The following is a 23,943-nucleotide window of genomic DNA, read 5'->3' as shown; positions in this document are numbered from 1 at the left end:
GTTTCCTGGGTTTAGAAACTACTGGGCCCTAGCAGGTTCCTCCTGTTTATCGAGCATTTCTGATAAATCAGCCATACTCCATCTGTAGCAGCCGGTTCGCAATGAACCGTTGGAGGCACATTAAAGTGTTAAAGGTGATATTTTCATTACAAGAATTTAAATTAACATCCTTCACTTTAATACCGTCGAACCCTGTGATCTTGGCCAGGGATTTTGATAGAAAGTAATTCAATCTTAAACTAGCCTTGAACATCTCAATTAGTGATGGAACCAACACCGCTTTTCCATTTTGAATCAGTGCTGGAAATATTCCATCAACTCCTGCAGATTTAAAAGGCTGAAAAGATCTAACTGCATTTTTCACTCTGGCCTTCGTGAAGATTTCAACAGCTAAATCTGAGGCGGTGTTTATTGTACTAGTTGACTCCGATGAGTTTATACTAGGACATCCTTCACCTTCCAGAGGTATAGTATCATTGGAATCCGCACTTAGAAACCGAAAATGGGTTTCCATCATTAAATCCAAAGTTTCACGAGGATTTTTGGTAAAAGCTCCATCGTCGCGCTTCAGGTTTCCCAATTCATTTGAATGATCTTTTGCAAGCGTTTTCTGTAGTCTTGCAACTACAGGAGTGCTGTTTATGTTTTCACATGTCAGCATCCAAGATTTTCTTTTCGATTTTCGTATTTCGTTGTTGTAATCAGTCAGGGCTTTCCTGTATTGAGTCCAATCTCCCGTTTGTTTCGCTCCATTGAACATTTTACGAGAAAATTTTCTCAGGCGATCCAGTTTAAAGTTCCACCATGGCACGTCTCTAGTAGAAGACGATTGTATGGTGGGACAACTTCTGTTAAAGGAATTGGGGATACTTTCATTTACCCTTTGAGAAAATGATTCTAATTTTTGGGTTGAATCAATAGTTTCTCCCATTGTAAATGAATGCGTATTCAACAATTCTACATATTGATCCCAGTTTGTCCTTCTGGGATTTCTAAATGCGGTTCTAGAATAATCTCCACCACTCCAATTGAAGATTATGTGTTTATGATCAGATAGAGAAATCTCATCTGACGCGTGCCAGTTTGTGATCTTGTCAAAGATTGCAGCATTGCACAGTGTTAGATCCAAGACCTCTTGTCTGATTACATTTGAGAAAGTAGGTTTATCACCATTATTGCAAATGTCTATATTGTTGGAAGACAGATACTCTAATAGTGACTCACCTCGACTGTTTATATCCGTACTACCCCAAACCGTGTGATGCGCATTGGCGTCACAGCCAATGATAAACGATTTGTTGTTTTCTTTACAGAATTGAACAAATGATGCGATCTCAGGAGGAGGTACCTCAGGAACATCACCAGGAAAGTAAGCTGAAGCCACAGCGATCTCAGTTTACCCCTAGTGGTTGGTACCTCTACCATGACCGCAACAATGTCCTTTCTGATAAACTCTGTAATAGGATAGCATTTTAACGTTTTGCGTACTAAGACAGCGGTTCTGGGAGAATCTTGTTGCTCATCATAAAATAGTTTACTATTTTGTGTCAGAACTCCAAGAATCTTTCGTTTATTGGACCATGGCTCTTGAATAAGCGCCACTTCCAGTCCTTCTTTTTTAAACCATCGACTCAACACAGCAGAAGCACCTTTTGCGTGATGAAGGTTTACCTGTACGAACTTAATTCCTGCCATAAAATAAATCATTTACCCACTTTTATAAAGCCTCGGAATTGAGACGTAAGAAAAGTGGCCGATTATCCCGGAGACAAATAAGGTCCACTGCGTCATTGCTCCGTTTAACACAGTAAGGGCAACATACTGTGGAGGGTGCCCTGGTACTCCACAGGCTCCGTTCACGGTTAAGTTTTTATAAGACCCCCTAACCATTCATTCCTAGGCACGGTACGCTTAACACCATGAATTAGGGGTCGCTTGTTTGGTGGACTTTTACCACCGGATTAGGCAATCCATAGTGATATTCTTAGCCAGTTGAGGGAACTGCTACCGCCACTACACGGCTATCTAGGCTGATCGGGAATAGAAATTAATAATGATGATCAACTTCTTTAGAGCCCGAACAGCCGGCAACAATGATATAGGTTGGCAACTAAAAAAGTGCACATATGTAGTTGAAGTGAACACCACCAGCAGCCTGTATGAATCAACTAAATGCCGAACCCATCGACCCCATATTTCCGTTGAATTTATTAATCCTACTATTTCGAGAGAACACATCATAAAGTCAAACAGACACTCTCCCTATAACCATGCCTCCTCGGTTTTACCATTTACCTTGGTTGGGTTACAGATATTTTTCGATTTTTCATTTATATCACTCTACCCACTCTCGATTCTTATAGCGCTTGCTTGGAGCTGCTAGCTGGGTGGCGCAGCAGCTACGCCAGTTGTTTGCTTATTAGTAGGTCATTGAATTTATGAACTCGCTTGTTACCATTTTTGGAGCACCCGCGCGCCAGCCATTCCAACCATATGGGAGCGATCAGATCTTCAAGATCACTCTCACTCAACCTGTGCGCACCGCGCTGGTGCGTACGCGCGCAAATTCGCTTTCGCGCCGCAGCAGATCTCTCCATCGCTGCCGGTTGTTATTGCGTTGGCTGGATTCACGATTCGATTTTTAACCATACGAGAGTTGTGCGTTTGTTTGCCGCAACAACGGATTCGTGTAGTTTTCCTCAGCTGCTTGAGCAAATAAGTTAGACACAACAATCCAAACAAGCAAGCTGGCGCGCAACAGCAACAATGTCTCAATTGATTTGTTTTACTAGAGAGTGCAATTTGGTCGTCATTAGCGACGATGAAACGGATGCTGCGCTGTAATTATATAGGGGAAATTGGAGCACTATTCGATGGAGGTGGGATATATCGAATTCTCAGTAAACGCAGATGAAGCCACTCGTAGGTGGTGCCTAAAGATCAGGATCAGGAATCCTCTGCATCTTCAAGAGCATAAAAGGCAAGGGATAGTTTTAGCACTTTAGGGCCCATATAGCCGAAGTTGTAAACGCGTTGTCCTACAGATTTTACAGAAGTTTGTGTTCTGTAGAGTCGATAAAGTTGAAGTCTTTAAGGTTAAGTGAATCCCCTTAATATTTTGTCTTTTTTTTTCGATGACACAATTCAAAGACCGAAGTTCAAACGCCTTACCCTACTTCACGCTACGATATTAAAGTTGGTGTAGGTCGATTGTTTAATTGGCGGCGGATCCGGTTCGTATTTACTTTGTACAGTCTTTGGACTGGCATTGATCTTCGTTTCGCTGTCGATCAGGGAGACTATGGAATGGATGGGTGGAACAATCTGTCTGTGTTATTGGTTGGTGCAATCACGATCATCACGCAGGTGCAGCATTGACTATGATCGAGCAATGTGATCGCAACAACGTAGCCGGAGTGAGAGATACAATTTACACTGAATTGGACCGCGGTGAGATTACCCGTGGTACAATAAGATTGACTCATTACGGGGTGATAAATTCGTAGGCATTGTTGGTGCTCTCTATGAAGAAAATGATAAACATTCAATGATAACTCTGCACCTGTTTCAGCGAATGAGAGTGAGCTGATTTTTTTTTTGATCGATTGGTGTTTGTTCAGTCAGGATTACTCAGTGAGGTTTGAGATCATTTCTCGAAGGAACACACGAACTTTTTTACCCAGTAGGAGAAAAATGTCCGGCTCAACTTCGAATCAGACCTTTTACTTGGACATCATTGTAAATCCTGACTGAAACGGGATCAGACAATGTTGTATTTATACCGCATTTGGGTATAAATTTTGAACGGTGGTCAAATGCTTTTGCATTAGGTATATTTTAGCTAAATATTTACCTACTTATAAGTGGAATAAAAACAATGACCCCAGGAAAAAAAACCAGAGAATTATTTTGTCAAAGCAATTATCATCGCATATAGACGGTGTAGTATAGAGTACCAATTGAAGTGAGAGTAGGCTGTGCCTGAGATTGACAGGCCTGATGATGAGAATAAAGATTATTGTTGTTTGGCACTCCAAAGAGTATAGTTGCATTACTACATTGGCGACGAGGATTATCTGGATTGCAGGCATAGATTCGAGGAGAAGAAGAAATTGGTCAGTAATGAACGAGCACCGTTAACCGGACACCACTCCCAGAAGCCCAGACGAGGAAAGGTGGTTAAATAATCGACAAGAGAGGAGTCATTGTGAAGTTGAGGAGAAGCAGATATTAAGCTGGCGTGTGGATAAGTCGATCGTTTTCGGAGGTTTTAATTGGATTGAATATTAAGAGGTATGATGCACAACTTTGCTGTTTCCAGGTAAGATGGAATGAATGTATCAGTGCCTATTAATCCTCGGATGTTCGCACTGTTGTATTTTGTACAACACGTTGAAAAATCTCGCTTTTGTACTCAGAATTAGCGTGGTGCTGGCGGTGATGGCCAACGGCGCGATTGACGGAAGGTTAAAGTCTTGGTGATTTTCCGTGTTGATGATATTGTAGATTTGCGATAAGTTAGACTATTATTTGAATCTCGTTCTTTGTTTATTTCATGAATATTCTTAAATTCTGTTTGAAGTTGTGGACAAACACACGTAAAAAAAATGGTATCAATAGGATTTCCCATTGTTTCGATAAAACTGATTTTGAAAGACTATCACAGGGGTAGATGTGACAGTGTACTTAAAATTACGGTATTTTCATAATTGCTTAAAAGTAAGTGGCCTACAGATCATAAAGGAATCGTAATCAAAATAGTGTAGAGGAAAGGTGGAACCCGATATTGCTCTAAATGCATTTCATCAATATAAGACTGTATTCAGTGATTGGAAAATGAAGGGAAAGTTCCCTAATAACATGCAACTATTAAACAACCTATTAAAAAAAAAGAAAAAATAAAAGGTTGATTCGATCCGCACAAGGTAAACGGTGTGAAAATAGGTGAATAATTGCAAATTAACTTTAAAGTATGTGATTGATCTGAAACAATCGTAATGAAAATAAATTATCATGAATATTTAAAGAAATGGTTAACTATTATCGCGTGTTTTAAAAATGTACAACTGATTATTCATCACTGAAAATGTTCAAACGAGTGCATTGTCGTTACATCCAGGAAGGCGGACAGAAGCTGATTCTAGTCCGTGCACCTGAAGAGCGCAGGGAAAGTTGATTTCCAGTCCGCAAACCAAAAACCAGGATAACGAAGGGAGCCAAAAATTCCAGCCCGTACACCTGGTATTCTTGCGTAGGGAATGTAGAATTCCAGTCCGCAAATAAAACCCAGAATAACGAAGGGAACCAAGAATTCCAGTCCGTACATCTGATACACAAGCGAAGAGAATGCCGAATTCTAGTCCGGATTGAAAGAAAAGTCAAGAGACCAGATATGAATAACATGTACGGTTGGTCCATTTCTACTTTGAAATAGCATTTTTAAATATGATTTGTACATTTAAGGACAAACGTCTTGACATCCCGCTTCAACAGTGCATCAAAACTTCAAACGCACAAATCTCAAGAAACAAACGTTACACAACAAAGCAGTTTATTATTCTGTTCTTGCTCACTTGTAATAAGCTTAAAATAAGAAGATCAGGTGCGCTGGTTTTGTTTACGAAGAGATTTGTGCCCTTGAAATCGTGAGTAGGTGCCAAAGTCGGCCATTGTGGCGGCCATGTTGGGATTCTAACAAGTCTATCCTTAACAGCTCCAGTTTCTGTCGGACTTTAAATGTGGTAAATTATTTCCAAATTATCAAACGTTAATATACATTTGTTCAAATATATTGAGATTCTCATATCACGTTGGATGACTACATGTTTAAATAATGTCATAACGAATCAAAAGCATCTTACATTTGATTTTAAAAATGTTGCGGAGAACATACGGTTGTAAAAAAATAAAATACTTGGATGCTACTGAAAACAGCACGATTTAAATATAAATTTGATCAAAATTAGGACGGTTAAAGCTCTTGTTGGTCGGTTTTGATTTAAACCTTAATTTTTACAACCAATTCGATGTTTATTTTAAATAGTAAAACAGTGATTCTAGAAAATACATGGAAAAAAAGTTTTGACAAATAGACCGGAACATTTTTTTGTGAATTGTATTGATTAAAACAAATAAACAAAGGATTACCATCGTAGTTACCATAATGCAACTTGTTATGAAAGGTCATTCAATGCTCTTATTTGAAAAAAAAATTGTAAAGTAATGAGATCGACTCATTTCACTGCTATTCGTCACAGTTCGGACGTTTTCCAGTGCTACCATGGAAAGGAAAAGGTCAGGCTCTGAAAAAAAAGCACCAGCCGCTTGCTTTCTATTCATTTTAATTCAACATAAAGAAAAAAAATAAAAGCTGGATTCATATTGATTCTTTATTCATAAAAATAACAAATTTAGGTATTTTACAAACCTTGAGTGTTACTGTGAAAATGTATTTTTTTTAACATTCTACAATGATTATTATTCGATGAAAAAAGATTGTCACCAAGATTGTCACGCAGAAGAAGCTTTGAATGGCACGGTGAAGTTTATTAAGATACTGGAATATATATTCTAGTTAAGCGATAGTCGAGGAGATAATATAATTCAGGCCATATTATGGAACCATAGAAATGAACAGAACCATAGATAAATCCTCAGCAAGAAACAAACAAGAGATATCGAGCTTGAATATGGGGGGTTAATTTGTACATCCGAACCTGATTGGATGTAAACATTGAATGAAGGGGATTTTAAATTCTAGTCCATTCATGATAAGCGTGCGGTCTATTTAAAAATGCCAGTCTACATGAAGAAATTAAAGGAGGTTTATGAAACTTCAGTCTAATTTCTTGGAAGAAACGTAGGGAACCTTACGAGTTCTAGTCCGTTTCTGTATCCAAATATGGGAATACTATTCCAGCCTATTTGGAGATAAATACTCAAGACCAAATGTAGAAGAATAATCTTAGTCCATTTGGCTCAAATCCAGTCTACCATGAGATGCAGAAAATTGAATTCAGTCCATCTATGGTAAAGGGATACGCAAAGGAAACATATTGTTTCTGCAGTCGGAAAAAAAGCCGGGTGTAGAGGATTCGTCCTATCAATCCGGTAGTCTCCTACGAGATAAAGGCAGCTAGAATTCAATTTGGTTTAATGGTGAAGGGAAATGAAAGAGTTAATAAATTTTCAAATACTTAACATTAATATAAATTCAATTTAGGTACAATAACCATCCTTACAACTTTTGATCGCAGCAGCCAGTAAAAAAATACATTTGTGAAATAACGGACTATGAAGTGGTCATTCAATGAACAAAGGTAAAAAAAAAATCTTTCGCGAAAAGGAAGAGAGACACTATTACGAAGATCTAAGTATAAATAAATAGCTCTATATTTGATTATAATAATTTGAAATATATTTCCAACCATATATAGATAAACAAGGAGACTATTGGAGAATATTGGATGACGTTACTCGAGGACGGTATGTTGAATTACACCACTAATGGACGGCCAATTGGATCAAACAATTTCCATTGAAGATGTAAATATCAGACCATTCAAGGCATATGTTTTATATATAAAGAAGAAGAAATCTCAAGTCACTATGAGTAGATTTTAAGAATTATCAACAGTTTGCTCAAATATTGGAAAAAAGGAGAGATGTAGTATAGTGTACCAATTGAAGTGAGAGTAGGCTGTGCCTGAGATTGACAGGCCTGATGATGAGAATAAAGATTATTGTTGTTTGGCACTCCAAAGAGTATAGTTGCATTACTACAGACGGGGTAAAAGAAAAGAAAGGACGATTTGAGGGCTAGGAGAACCTCTGCCACACAGCACTCAGCAAAAAAAACACTCCGACATCCCACACAAACGCAGTAGAATATGCGGTCTGCCGTGGGCAAGCGATTGCAATCATCACTTCCTTCTCCTTCCCCAAATTGACCTGCAACCTGACGTAGCAGGTGCCATTGTCATTTAAATATAGAAAATCGTCAACGGTTACACACTAAAGATGCCAATTTATTAGTCTCAAGCAGCTATCGCATTTGCTTCTTCATATATCTGATCTGGCGTTACTGAAACTGAACTAGCATGTACGGGCGACCAATAAAGCTAAAGATCGTAGAAATCACAAGCCAGCAGATTAACGAAATTGGGATTTGATCCCTCAATACTCGGGTTGACAAAGGTGCTGAGCCACGTTACAAGGTAAGCTATAGATGATTAGATAATGTGCGTTAGATTTTTGATCTAGGGAATCGCGCTACTTGGGCGGTGGCTTCTATATTCGTCTGTTTTCCACTATAACTCAGTCAAATTTGAACCAATTAACACACCTTTTGGAATGTGGTGAGATAGGTATAGTATCTATCCGTGTATAACATTTCAAGTCAATTGGTTCAAAATTGACTGAGTTATAGTGGAAAACAGACGAATATAGAAGCCACCGCCCAAGTGGCGCGATACCCTATTTAAGGCTTGAATATTACACCGATTTTCGTTAGCTGAGGTTATACAGGGGATAGACAAAATGATCGGGACAGGCAAAATCTTCCCTTCTCAAAAAAAAATTCGAATAGCTGTAACTTTTCGAAAAGTGCATCAAATATTCTCAAATTTTTACTGTTAGTTCATCAACTATTTGTGTATCAGTGGACAAAATTTGGAAAAGATCGAACTATTCTGCACGAAATTATAAAGATTCCAAAAAAAGGTAGAATTATCCTATAGCCAACTTTGAGCTGTTATATCTCCGGATTCAATGAACCGAATGCAATGAAATTTTGACCATTTATGACTTACATAATGAGCTTTGAAAAACTTTTGACATAATTTAAAATTTTTAACACGGAAGAAAATTATAACGATTAGATTATTTTTCTAATAAAACACCAAATTTTCTTAAATTTCAACATCGTTTCAAAATTCAAGATGTTAATTACAGTTCATTTAAATTCCCTCCAATTGTCTTGCATACAGATATGTTTTGAAAGAAAATAACAACATAGGCGGCAATTCATTGAAAAAGTAATGTGATGCATATTAAAATTAGACCAAATTACTAAAAATCATAAAATTAATGAAATCGTTATAACTTCTTCTCTTGTTAATAATTACAAGTTTAGACAAACGTTTTTTAGAGCTCATTATATAAGTCATAAATGGACAAAATTTCATTGCATTCGGTTCATTGAATCCGGAGATATAACAGCTCAAAGTTGGCTGTCGGATAATTCTACCTTTTTCTGAAATGCTTGTAACTTCGTGCAGAATAGCCCGATCTTTTCCAAATTTTGTCCACTGATACACAATTAGTTGATCAACTCACAGTGAAAATTTGAGAATATTTGATGCACTTTTCGGAAAGTTACAGCTAATTGGACATTTTTTGAAAAGTGAAAATTTTGCCTGTCCCGATCATTTTGTCTATCCCCTGTATGTAGTGCATTAGTCGATAGGTAGTGACGAAGAAACTAGTTTTGTGTAGAAAAAAATGGGAGTGGATCAGCTGCTTCGTATCGCAAAATTCTTCGTAGTGATGCAGAACAGAGATCATTTTCATAGCATTATTCGTTATAAAGCATTGTCCATTTAGAATCCCGACGCATGGCAATGGTCACAATCTTCATTCTTTTACAGCAGTCTTATCCTACACTAGTCCTCTTTTAATGGTGAAAATTTCATCGATTTTCTTGCAACGAGTGAAAAGTTATTTTAGATTGAAGACAAGAGAAGGAAAAAAATCTTGCACAAACACGTTGAAAATTTAGCGTGGTCAGGTACGGCAGTCGCGAAAAATGTTAATATCTACAAAATCTTTATTTATGTGTTTTGTGCACAGATGTTGTTAATCATGGCATGAAGAAGTGTCCCCAGAAGATTAAAGCTTGGGTTCATTGATTAATCTGCTTGAAATTCGAAGATTTGGCGAGAAGTGCGAACTCTGGGCATCGTTTTTTTTTTAAACAAGATGATGAGAACAAATTTATACAAGGATGACAGCCTCAATAACCGCGTGCTGCTTTTCAAAAACGCACACAAGGGATATATAGAGGTTTTACCTATTTCGATGATCTGTCACGGCAGCCGGAGCCGTTCAGTGGTTTCGTCATGGATGGTTAGTATTTATCAACGAAAAAACATTTAAATTTCGCGTTCACTCTATTCACCAAATTGCCTCTCATTTCGCAAAAAGATTTTTTTTTGATTTTTTTCTTCGGAATCATAATCAGACTAATCAAGGCACTCTGGAAATTGCATAGACGACCTGATTATTTGACTAACATGTCGAAGGGGTTAATTCTAAAGTTTACCACCGTTGTGCAGATTTTTAAGGAAGTAAACACGGAAAAAATGAAAAAATGTATTTGAAATAAAAATAAATAATTTCAATGTAATTTTTCCATGAAACTATAATAAATAATCTTTGTTTTGAGGGCTTCACCTTTTATGTTTGTTATTCCATCCCTGAGATATACGTAATTTTGACCGTCCGGATTCTAAGTGGACAATGCCTTATCCGTGTTACATCAGTCAGACAACTACTTCGCCTCGTAAATTTTATTTAATTCCGGTTGTGCGGGAACTTGTGTTTCTGAATTCTTTTCTGAAACTAAACCGGAAGAGTGCACATTGACGTGATAGGATGGGTGTGAATGTGATAGATTATCCGATATTTGAAGACAGTTTCACGGTGCTCCATTTACTGTTATTATAAAATAAAGTATACCATCGAAACCTGAAACGCCATTCTCTCCATTTATCTATCCTACACCTCTGGACAAATTTTTAAAATCATCGTTGGGCGAAATTTTGAGTTAGGCTCTTTTAAAGGGCCTAACCACAGACAAACAGACGTAACATTTCGAACATTTTTCGATTCGATTCATAGTCACGGACATATATTCACCCAATGCTAGAATTGCGAGTTTGGCCGACAATCAACTAGGTGTCGGTAGTGGGCAAACGTCAAACGCCACGGGTGGACAGTCGGCCAACTATCAAATTTTTGTTCTCTTTTATATTTGACCATGACAAAGATTTGAACATCTTCATAAACAAGAGGCCAACTAAAAAGTGCTGCTTGCTCATAGAAAAAAAGGATGATGGATAGGTCCCAAAATCATAGAAACAGGCTCTGATATCACGTATTTTATTTACTTATGGTTTTAGCTTGCATCGTTTTATTAATCTAATTAAAAGCATTTGGGACCGACGACGACGGAATCATAAAAGTAATTCTTAATTTCATGAATTCTATAGCTCCATCTCCCTCAACTGTAATTTTATTAATTTGATTGAGGAGCATTTAGGTCCGACGACGACGGAATCATAAAAGTAGTTCTTAATTTCATGAATTCTATGCATTGCTCCATCTCCCTCAACCATAGTTTTATGAATTTGATTGAGAAGCATTTAGGTCCGACGACGACGTAATCATGAAAGTATTTTTTGATTCCATGAATTCTATGCATGGTTCTACCTCACCAAACCATAATTTTATGAATCTGGTGGTAAAGCATCAGGACCTGCATCCAGGTTTAGGAAAATTATTCTTAGCTTCATGAATGCTTCTCATGATCCCAGCTTATTTAATCATAGCTTCATGATTATATTTTCCATTTTTGGTAGTCGAAAGCCAAAACAATAACGGGTGCATAGCGTTATCAGGGCTGGTAGCAGGAACTGATGGTCAAAATAGTTATTTTAGTGACCAAAATCTCTGAAATAGTGACCAAATAGTGACTTTCAGATAGCAAAAAAAGTGGCTAAATAGTGACTTTTGGCACAAAAATATGCTTAGTGAGGAAACATTGTAGATCGAATTTGATTCAGAAAACCCTGGAGTACCGCATAATGAAAATGTTCAAGAAAAACTTTCATCTTCCATTCCTAAAATTGTACAAAGCTGCATGTATTTACAATTTTAAAGAATATATTGTGCAGAACTAGATGAGCATGGCATGAAAATTCTGTCAAGAAAAAATAAATAAATTATGAAGCTCTTGGAAAACTTGTTGGATGTTTTCTGTCATGAATTTCACCTTGATGGAAACTTAGACAAATGCTTAAAAATGTGCGAATGAATTTGAATAAGAATTTTTCAAATATGATTTCTTGAATATTATTGCAAAAAATCTCTCAACATAAAATAAAATGAATAACAGAAAGTAATTAAGTAATTTTGATGTAATACTTGAAATATTTCTCTACGTACCCCCTTGGAAATTTTCAGAAGAATTACAAGAAGAAAACAACGGTTTTTTTGAATAGCCTATGAAAATGTAATAGTACTCTTAATTACTTCAAAATGTCCCATATTTACTAATTTATTTGAATTGTTTCATAGTTTCTGGTTAAATTTTCATAATATGTAGTTACAAGCATTCTGGGAGAAGTTGTTAAATTTTATTTGGGGACTTGAAATAATGACCAAGCCACTAAATAGCGACTTACTATTAGGCATGCACTCTCACCGACGCACCATGGGGCGGCCCCATACAAAATATATTTGCGTTAGTTTATAAAACTCTCCAAACTTTATGGAACTCAGTCTTCCAATATACATAAAAGTTGTTTCGATACACACGTACAGTGATTGGATTCCATTGATGTTGTTTTTTTAAGGCATATGTTTTGAAGATTTCTATAACAGTTTTACTACTTTTAGTTCTACATATGATTTAGGTCGTCCCAAAATTCCATGAAATGTAGGTGCAGGATCTACAAGCAAAACTAGTATTACACGAATGACTATTCTATACGCCCCAGACCAATGACCCTTTTAACAAGTAAATGGAGTATTATATTGAACTGTATACATGGTACAGATCTTACAAGATCTCCATGGAATATAAGCCTTTGTGTCCAATCCATAAAACAACCAGTACTTGTGCAGGAATCTAGAGGTCCGCAAAGCGCTGTAATGGTCTTTAAAGATTATTTAAGGCCGTGCATGGTTCACTCTCATTATTTGAGGTGTTGTAAACATTTGAATAAACAATTTTAGCACAACAGTTTCAACACTATGAAATTACAAGGGCGTTGCTTACTTTTGGGCGTTTATCTGTGCATGAAGATGGCTGTTCCAGTTTACAAAATAGATTCAAATTCGTAAAAACACGCTTCACTAAGAAATCTAATACCAGATTTAGATTCTGCAATGATTGATCTACCGAGAAAAGCGGTCATGACGACCATATGTTTCCTCAGAGGTATTTAATGGCTAATATGGTAATTTTATGTTGGAATATTTCAATCATCGCCGACAACTTGATTGAAATTGCAGGATAGGAGCAAGTAGTAGCCAATTTTCTTTCAATGTCTCCCATGGATCCTAAAAAAAGACATAAAAGTAGTTGCGAAGCGATTTTTTTTTGTATGGAACGGTTTTATAGGGGAAATTTGACTTTTTTAATGTGGCATCATTTGATGGTTTAACATTTTTGAATATTTTTCAATCCGTATTTTATCCCAAAAAAGTTGAAAAAAGTGACTTTTTAGGTGAAAATAGTGACTTTAGTGACCTGACCTTGAAAAAGGAGACTTTTTAGTGACCAACCCAAAAAAAGTGACTAAGTCACTAAAAAGTGATTTGCTACCAGCCCTGCCCGAGCAGAAGAGAATAGCAAAATAATAACTACAAAATAACATAACCTGTTTTTATATCTTGTTTTGTTATTATTAACTTATCAAGGATTTACTTTTCCATAACATGTTTTGTTGGACAATCTTATTTTGTTATTATCTAGCTCTTGATATGCACCCATTAAACAACATTTAAAGAACATGTTTTGTTATGGAGCAAACTAAGTTATTATTGTGATGTTTAGAGTAGAGGTGTGCGCCGCCGCGCCACGCCGGCGCCGCCACCGATTTTCGGTTCACGCCGCCGCCGCCGATTATTTTTCGGCGCGCCGCCGCTAACGCCGCCGAACTCCAATTTTCTACGCCGATCTTAAAAACGCATTGATAAATTAAATTATTTCTTGATTTATTTCATTACAATATTTCAAGCAATGGAGTCATCTGCATACATAGCATTTATAAGGTTGTTTTCAACGGTGGTCCATTTTTTGGGTCCAAATTTATAACAGTTCTAAAAAAGTGAAAGGGTTTGTCCTTAGAATAAAACGAGTTTACTAAGATACCGGAGATTCCTGAAGATAACTGATGGCTGAAAAAAGAATCTAGGGATTCCAAAGATTGAAGAAAATGTTAGTGATTCTGAAAAAAAAAATATGTTGTTGTCGTGTTCATCTCCAGAAGAGATGAAATTTCTCCAGCAACTCTTTTTAGGATTCTTCCAGCAGTTTCGCCAAGCATTCCGCTAAGAGTTCCTCCGGGAACTCTAGAAGGTCCATCGGGAAATCAGAGAGCTTCCTCCGAGACATTTCACTGCGAAGTTTCACTGCGACTGTTTGAAGTACTTCCTCTAGAAACTCCTGTAAGAGTTACTCCGGGTATTCTTTTAGGAGATCCTCCAGGAATTCATCTAGAAGTCTAGAAGTTTTTCCTGGAATTTCCTTTAGGAGATCATCCGGAAATGCCTCTAGGACAGAAGGACGAATGACCACTAGGTTAAAGTCCCTCTTCAAAACGAAATACCCATCTTCCAGCAAGTTCTGTAGCAGTTCCTCCTGAAATTCTTCCGGGAGTTTCTTTAAGAGTTCGACCGGAAATTCTTCCAAAAGTTTCTCCGAACATTCCTTTAGAAGTTCCTGTGGAAATTTCTCTAGGGTTTTTTCTAGGAATTCTTCCGGGAATTCCCCCGAGTTCCTTCGGGGATTCCTCACAATTTTTTAAACCGAGAATTGCACTAAGAGTTTCACCGTGACTTTCTTTAAAAGTTCTTCAGGGAATTCGTCTAGAAGTGCTTCCGGGAGTTCGAATATCTTCGGAAACACTTTTACGAGTTTCATTGGGAAGAAGTTCCCCAGGCAATTCTTCTAGGAGTTCCATCGGGAGTTGCTCTAGAAATCCGGCTGGGAATTCCTCAAGAAATTCTTCCGGGAAATCCATTAGAGTAAGAAATCTAGCTTTGAACTAGTCGAATTATAATCTTAATTTGAACCATTTCGAATTTTATTAAAATGACACACTTTTTGGGCAAATATTGCCCCAAAAAGTTGGTAAATGGCTTTCTGTAATATCATCTGGTAGCATTGACTTTAAAAGCATTGAATGAGGGGTTTTATCATTGAAAATAAGTAATTGAAAAATCACTGCGATTTTACCCATTTATCACCCCACCTACCCAACCATCCGTACCTCCAGAGGAAGCACATTTTCGGTGCACTCGTACAGCTCACGCATTGCACAGTGGGAAAAAAATAGGTATAAAACGCGAATAAATTCAATATCTTTGCTCGGAGTGGATGGATTTGAATGAATTTTTGACACAAACTGCAAAAATTTCTATAGTTTCAGTTAAGGAGGGTGTCATCTGCCGCACGATGCTGGAAATCAGTGTATTGAGTTCGTTTTGCCCCGTACTCTCTCTCTCACACTTTTTTGAAAAAAGTTTCATCTTTTCCCGACTGGCGTGAAAATGAATGACTTTTTTTTAATTCGTATTTGTGTGGAAACTTCCATAGTAGGGGTAGGCGGGGCAATATGGACACCCGGGGCAGAATGGACACCCTCAATATTTTGAAATATGCGAACTTTTTTGAACTTTTAATGAATGGAGAATATAGTCCATTTGTCTAAAACGTAGTTTCAGGAAAGAAACATTCGAAATTAAAATTATACTTGATTTTACACGAAAAAGTTGCGTCTTCCATTTTTTGTGCATGGAAATTATAATTTTCACACCATCTAAAATAAGATTTAGTGATTAATTTATTGCAGGTCGATTAAACCTGATATTTCTAGAACACATGCAATAGGCCTGTCCAGCTTTTCAAAAATGTTCTCTGATTTTCAAGTCCACCCCCATATTTTGATTGGCATCCTAAAAGAAGTAACTGGTCAAAATTTCAGCCAAATCCATTGAAATTAAGAGGTGCATCAAATCAATTTTGTGTTTTTCGACTATTTTTGAACTTCAAAAAATCGTAACTACACTAAAACTTGTCAAAACTTAATTCTTTCGGCAGAAATTGAAAGCTATACTTGTTTGCTACAACTTCTCCGAACAACGTGTGCCAATAAAATTGGAGGAAACATGTGTAATTACCACATTTGTGATCAGAAAAACCTTAAAAAGATTATTTTTTGATAGAGTTCGTTCTGGAACACCCTCATATACGTAATAAGTTGGATTTTTCAAAATGACATCATATTCTCTCATGTTTTTTGATCATTTGCTTCTTTGTTACCAATGCTGTAGGAGTTGAGCAAAAAATATTAAAATTCGGGAAAGCCAAATGTGGCCAAATCTTATCTTGAATTGAACCATTTGTAATCTAGATTTGAGCTAGTGAATAGGAGCGAGCTTCCAGTGTTGGCCTGCAGACTGCGCTAGTGACTGCTTTGTACTCTTGAGAGGTGGAAAATTCCAAATTCAGTTTCCAAATTCCTGAAGAATTCCGAACATTCTGTGTTTCTGTGAATTTCATACTGCCTAATGAAAAATAGTTATAATAATTAGCAGATTCATGTGATTTTTAGTTGTTTAGCTGCTGCCGCCAGTAGTTTAAATCTAGATTAAAATTGGTTCAAATTTTGATTACGATGGTTCAAATTATGATTAAAATCATTATTGACAAATAATTGAATTTTTCAATAAAATTTGGTGCAAATGTAAACTTTTTACCACTTTACGAAAAGCTAATAGCCGTGGCTTTCATATACCTGAGACTTTACCGTAGTAAATTGTTTCCATGTGGGTGAAAACATCAGTTGAAATTCCCGATGCTTTAGAAAGCCGCAATTTGGTTCAACTCATGATTACTTAACCTTAGAGTTCATCCGAGAACTCATCTATGAATACCTCTGGCAATCTCTCTACGAGTTCCTCCTAGAATTCCTTTCCGAATTTCTTCGGCAATTTCTCTACGAGTTCCTCCGAAAATTTCTCCGAAAGTTCTTCTTGCAATTACTTTACTAGTTGCTCTAAAAATATTTGTGGGGGTTGCACAAGGAATGCCCGGAATTTCCTCCGAGAATTCTTCTATGAGTTCCACCGGTAATTCCCCTAGAATTCCTCCGGCAATTTCTCTAAGAGTTCTTCTAAAATTTTTTCCCGGAATTTTTCCAGGAGTTTACCCAAACGTTCCCCTAAGAGTTTTTTCTATATGCTCTTTTGGAAATTCGTTTAGAAGTTCATCCGGGAATTCCTCTAGGTGTACCTAGAGGAATGTCTCTACGAGTTCCTCCGGCAATTCCTTTAAGAATTTATTCGAAAATTCCTCTAAAGAATCCACCGGGAATTCCTCTAGAATTTCTTCCGGGAATTTCTTTAGAATGTCACCATAACAATTATTTCAATAAATTTTCAAAAAAACATGTGAAAATAAAAAAAACCGTAACTATAAACATGTTATTGCAAAAGTTACTAAAAAATAAAACACTGATATTGATTAACGGAATAGGGTCCTAAAATTAAAGACGAAATCTCGCTTATATTGAATAATACGATCAAGCATGGTATTCTAATCGGAATTGTACTTTACTCGAACTTGAAAAACAAAGGAATAATGAGAAAATTCGAAATAAGTAAAATGGTAAATAGTTCTACTTTGACATTTGAGGACAACCTTGTGTGACTGAGCTCGACATTTTTCGCACTGGGATTTCAAAAATGTTCCTATCTGACATACACGGTGAAAAAAAATCACTCAAAGTATGTGTTTTAAGCTAGGGACGAGACAAAAGGCTAAAAAAATAAAAATTATATATTTTCAACTATGGTTCATAAAAACGTCAAAAAATGAGTAAATATGTACTCTTGAACCATATATTGTGGTTTAAAACAAGAATCCCGATAGGACTTTAGGAGCCTATTAACAAAAAATTAAAAATTATGACCACGCCGCCGTTTCACGCCGCCGCCGCCGGCCAAAAAAGTGCAAAACGCCGCCGCCGACAGATTTCAAATCGGCGCACACCTCTAGTTTAGAGTGTACAAATATTTGATAAACAATATCACAACAATACCAAGTTTTTAAATTGTAACTACAACATTGGAGATTGACGTTCTTTACAGCATTCCGTACATATCATCTTATTATTCTAATTATTATTCTTGTCAGCCTAATATTCTATGAACACTTCGACAACTATGCCCTGTTTTTTATCATTTTTTGAATCCAGTTACATATAGTTGTATCCATTCCATAGAAAATCTCATAATATTGTAATACTTGGTGAATTAGTAGTTTCTCGAAAATAGTTAGGCTCTTATGTTACTCGCAATTAAAATAGCTCTATATAAAGGGTGGTCCAAAAATTTTTGCTTTTGGTTTGTTATCAATAACTTTTGAAGATCAAAATTTGTCATTGAAATATTTTCCAAATTCATTGTTATTAAGTTGTTATTTACACAAACAAAACATGTTATTAAATTGGTCTTCCAGGAACATTTTTTTGTTATGATATTTGTTATTTTGCCGCTTATGACACGCAAGTTTATAACATAATATGTTATGGTGCGTTATGGTGAAATCAGTCATAAAATCATAAATTATAATCATGGTGTATATTTATAACATAAAATCATAAAAATATCGGAAAATTATGAGTCATATTCATGATCTTGATGGATTTTTTCCGTGCAGTAATAGTTAAATTGTGCACACAGACAAAACAATTGCACAATCACAGCAAAATTCGACTGCCAGACGATACCAACCAATTGGCGTACCCGATTAGGTGAGCAATTCACCAATTCAAAACAATTGTCGATACCTACTATTGACCGAGCATGTGTAACAATCAACTCGCATAACCAAACACACACATTTCGGTACAACGAGCACGGAGCAAAACGATCGATTTTCTCAGCACGATCAAGTAGTTTAACGACGACGTAACGTACAACTCTACCGTGTTCGGAAAGGCCTCTTCTCAAAACTCAAAAAGCAAAACCCCATGAAAAGAAGTGCCATGTAACGAATCCAAACAAATCATTTGTCGTGTTTACCGCGGACACTTGCGACTTGGCGGGCCCACATAGCAATTGTACGCGACCATCATCTAATTCGCTTGTTCACCTGTTTTCGTCCAAATCGTCCACGGTCCGTCCGATGATGGCGGCGGCGATCATCGTGAAACTTCGCCGTGTGAATTATTTATATAAACAAAGCTTACACTTTCGGACCTCTTCTGAGGTCTTCTCACACGCATATTAATTCGGCGGCAATTGGCATCGCACTCATCTGCGCGGTATTTCCGCGTCAATTGTTCCGTGCGAGCGCGCGGCTTGCGAATTTGCCTTTTCTGCTGGTTGGAATTCCGTCTTTCGGTCTCTTATTTTATGCTTATTAGCATCACTCTATCTACAGTTGGTTGGTACTTATTCGCTAGTAATCTCTTGGAGAGGGGCTGCTGACTGCTTGCACCGTGTACCCCGTTTGTGTACCGTGGAAATCATTAAGTGAAATAATTTCTCAATTTCACTTCTCTTTCTTTCTTCTGTTTTTGTCGGCAGCGCGGCAGCCAGCAGCAGAAACAGCTCGTTATATTATAATTATTCGGCTAGATTTACGCCTATTTATAAAATTTACTTTCACGCGAGATGCAAAGACAGACACAGCAGCATGGTTGGACGGTGCTGTCGATGACGACAACGGCCCAACCAACGGCGACGACGACGATGAAAACGACGAAATCGACGTCAACGAGGGAATATTTTTGCACCGAGATGTGGATAAAAGGCGCGAAAAATTGGGGAAGCGTCGAGAGCGAGCCCCTGATTACGTGTGTCATCTGATGCCAATTCTCGCCGTTTGCGGAAAATTTCACGATCAACTGTGAGGATTTGTGCTCAGAGGCTAATTGGCGTTGTCTGACGTTGCTGCATTCATGTGTTGAAGGTAAATATGTTGATCTGCCCATCTATTAAAAAGTGAAATAATATCCAGGGGGATGACGAAAGGCCAGAATCAGCAACCCAGCATTCGATTCAACATGGCGTCCAATGTTTTTGGTTTTGATTGCTTTATTCATGGCAAAAATGCGCTTGAAACATCGACACTGATTCGCTGCTACATATAATATCGTGCAAAGTAATAAAGAAAGAGAAACAATCAACAAAAGCTTCAATTTCGTTTGAAATGTTTAATTTCCGAAATAAGCACTAGCAACACACGAACCACACACCCGAAAATCAGGAGCAAGTTAGGGTAAACCGACCAGACAGTGGGTACCAAAACGCGCCGTACCAAAAACGATGTTGGTTAGAGCGGCGATGTACCGAATTTGACAGCTGTGTCACCCCACTGATAATATCGAAAACGAAAAGTGAATGTTGTTGCTGACTTATTGGAGAATATTGTGCGTTTAGCACTAAATTGATTTCCGAAAAAACTTCATCGACTTCCGCTGCCTTTCCTATGCGTTAAACATAACGTCGGAAGTAGTGCGCTGTATAGAAAACCAGATTTACTGTACAGCGCACTACTTCCGACGTTATGTTTAACGCATAGGAAAGGCAGCGGAAGTCGATGAAGTTTTTTCGGAAATCAATTTAGTGCTAAACGCACAATATAATATTAAATAAGATTCATCGTGTTATATTTGATTTGAAAAACTCACCTTTGAAACCCACAATTCTTGACACAAGAACAACTTTTTAACACAAACACGTACCTGAAAATAGAAAAGGAAGGAAATATAACGATAAGGTTCAAAAAGTTCTGTTTTCAGAATAATTACTGTACTTTCTGTAATGCTGACTCCTAAAAGTGATTGAATAAAATTTAAATTAAAGATGCATGAAGATCTATGATGCAAGATCATAGATAGTAGGTTCCCGGTCATTTCAGTTTGTTTTCATGACAGGAAATAGACCTTTTGATAAAATGAACCTTCCCTACTAACAAACTATACATCCTGTGACCTTTGTGGAGACACAGAGGTAAGCACGGTCTCAGAACAGCATTATCTCAACTGACTGTCTGTAAGGACATGGCCAGCGCCCGAAGGTGCTGCCAAACACTAAACAAATAGTGATCAACAGATGGCGAAAAAAGTGGCTTACCATTGACTTTAGACTCAGAGATGGAAATGCTCTCATCGTGAAGCAACTCGCGAGTGAAAATTCAACAAAACGGTTTAGGTACTCACGGTTCCGAGAGTAAGCCGTGTGTGAGTTTATTCGCACCCGCTTGCTTCATGAGTATGAAGCAAAACAAAAACAAAAACACGCATGAGTTTTTATTCGCGAAGAACTAGTGGAGGTGCGGGAAGTGCATTTAAGTGCTGTAGCAAAATAAGTAATTATCCATCAGAAAGTAATGTTTTATGCTACATTATTCCCGAAAAGCAGATCTGTCAGTCGTGTAAATGCGTTTTGCATTAAAATTAAAAGTGCTCAGGGCGGCTTCGCGAATCAAAGACAGGTGCGTACCAGCTTCGTTAGCTCGCGAGTGACGAAGTGCGCATATATTCAGGCCTCTGTTGTTCACGAGTACGTTTGCTTTGCGTTTGTGTCTGCTCAGCTGCAATCCTCACTATTTTCCATCCCTGCTTTAGACATTTAAACAAATCTTTTTGGCGGATTTCAAAAATCGTTGTCTGCCATTTCCAGCCCAAAACACGAAAAAAATATGCAATTTTTACTTGACATTTTTCAATTTGAATGAGCTTTTGTTCATGCTCTGACACACCGAGGGTGCAAATGGTCTCTCGAGCAACCGATTTGGCTTCCGGAAGGGGAGGTCGATCGTAGACCGTAGACCGTAGACTGTCGGTTACAATAACCGCCGAGAAAGCGCTCCAGCGTAAGAGAAGGGGGATACGCTACTGTGCAGTATTTACTCTGGATGTAAGGAACGCGTTCAATAGCGCCAGTTGGGTGGCTATTGCCGATGCGCTGCTGCGTCTGGGGATACCTGTACAAGATTCTCGGAAGTTACTTCCAGAATCGAGTACTAGTTTACGACTCAGAGGTGGGTCTTTCACATAACCCCAGGAGTCCCGCAAGGTTCCATCATGGGTCCGGTGTTATGGAATGTCATGTACGACGAGGTGTTGAGCTAAGGGTTCTCGGTGGGTGTGGAGATCGTCGGCTTCGCTGACGACATAACGCTGGAAGTCTACGGTAAATCGATCGAAGGAGTGGAGTTGACTACTGCCCACACGATCTAGATTGTGGAGGCGTAGATGATATCCTGGAAACAGGAGTTGGCTCACCACAAAACTGAGGTGGTGGTTGTGAACATCCGAAAATCGGAGCAGCAAGCGGTGATCAGTGTGTAGGCGATTGCACTATCACTTCGAAGCGCCCCGTCAAACACTTGGGGGTGATGATCGACGATAAACTGTCCCGGGTGATGTCCAATAGCTCTGCGGTATATGCCAGTAAGCGCAAGCTTCTGGCTAGGTTCGCTGCGTCCATACTAAAGTATGGCGGCCCGGCGTAGGGCATGGTGCTAAGTACTGAAAGCTACCATACCTAGCTTGATACCTTGTTGGCTACAAAGTAACTTTACTCCAACGCCGAGCGTATAGTAGAGCACCATCTTCGTCGGTCTTGGGCGATGTTCCTCCAGTTTCCCCGAACGTGTAGGGATCGTAGATCTTCTTCAACCGCATGCAGCCAGCGAGTTCTCGGCCGCCCACGAAGTCGCCTACCTCTACCGGGTTCTCTGCGGAATATTGTTTTCGCTATTCTTTCTTCCGACATTCGCACTACGTGTCCAGCCCACTGAAGTTTGCCGTATTTTATACGTTTCACAATATTCGCATCTTCGTACACTTGGTACAACTCGTGATTCATGCGTCTGCGCCACACTCCATTTTCCTGTTTCCCACCGAGAATTGTCCGCAGCACTTTGCGCTCAAAAACTCCAAAAGCTTTTCGGTCTACCTCCTTTAACGTCCACGCTTCGTGACCGTAGAGGGCAACCGCAAGAATCAGCGTCTTATACAGAGCGAATTTTGTTTGCGTTTGCAAGTTACGGTACCTAAGCTGGCTACGCAATCCGTAAAATGCCCTATTCGCAGCTACAATACGCCTTTTCACTTCACGGGAAACGTCATTGTCACATGTCACAAGCGTTCCAAGATAAACAAATTCTTCAACAACTTCAAACACTTCCCCATCAATCACTACCTCAGTACTAACACCACTAGGCCTGCTTCTGTCTCTACCCGCTATCATGTACTTCGTCTTGGTAGAGTTAATCGTCAATCCTCGCTGTCTCTCTCTTCAGAGGAGCATAAGCTTCCTCCACTGCCCTACGATCGATGCCGATGAGATCAATATCGTCCGCAAAACCGAGGAGCATGTGCGACCGTGTGATGATAGAGCCATTCCTCTGCACGCCTGACCTCCTAATCGCTCCTTCGAGTGCAATGTTAAACAATAAATTTGAAAGAGTATCCCCCTGCTTCAATCCATCCAAGGTCACAAACGACGTAGACACTTCGTCCGCGATCCGAATACTTGATTTTGATCCATCCAGCGTTGCGCTTATCAGCCTAATTAGTTTCGCCAGAAAACCATGTTCTGACATTATCTGCCAAAGCTCATTTCTTTTCACTGAATCGTACGCTGCTTTAAAATCAATGACAGATGATGAGTCTGCAAGTTATATTCCCGAAATTTATCTAGGATCAACCGCAGGATAAACATTTGATCCGTCGTTGATCGGCCCTCACGAAAACCAGCCTGGTATTTGCCGACGAAGGACTCCTCAAGAGGTCGCAGTCTGTTGAACAGAACACGCGACAGTATCTTATACGCCGAATTTAAAAGGGTAATCCCTCTGTAATTGGCACACTCCAGTCTGTGCCTCTTCTTGTAGATTGGGCATATGAGGCCATC

General features: G+C 38.4%; 2 protein-coding genes across 2 annotated transcripts in view; both read right to left on the bottom strand.

Annotated features, from left to right (window-relative positions):
- The window catches only part of LOC134291547 (uncharacterized), a gene marked incomplete at its 5' end in the record, with an annotated part of 384,123 nt that overhangs the window by 204,408 nt on the left and 155,772 nt on the right, over positions 1 to 23,943 (bottom strand).
- Positions 1 to 23,943, bottom strand: part of LOC134291550 (uncharacterized) — a 238,903-nt gene that overhangs the window by 154,379 nt on the left and 60,581 nt on the right. The window contains exon 2 of the mRNA XM_062859467.1: positions 20,709 to 20,762. The gene's annotated coding sequence lies outside the window, so the exon portion shown is untranslated. The remainder of the gene's footprint in view (positions 1 to 20,708; positions 20,763 to 23,943) is intronic.

The sequence above is a fragment of the Aedes albopictus genome, chromosome 3, assembly GCF_035046485.1.
Source record: "Aedes albopictus strain Foshan chromosome 3, AalbF5, whole genome shotgun sequence".
In the NCBI taxonomy this organism is placed as follows: domain Eukaryota; kingdom Metazoa; phylum Arthropoda; class Insecta; order Diptera; family Culicidae; genus Aedes; species Aedes albopictus.
This window is presented reverse-complemented; position numbering and strand designations above follow the sequence as displayed.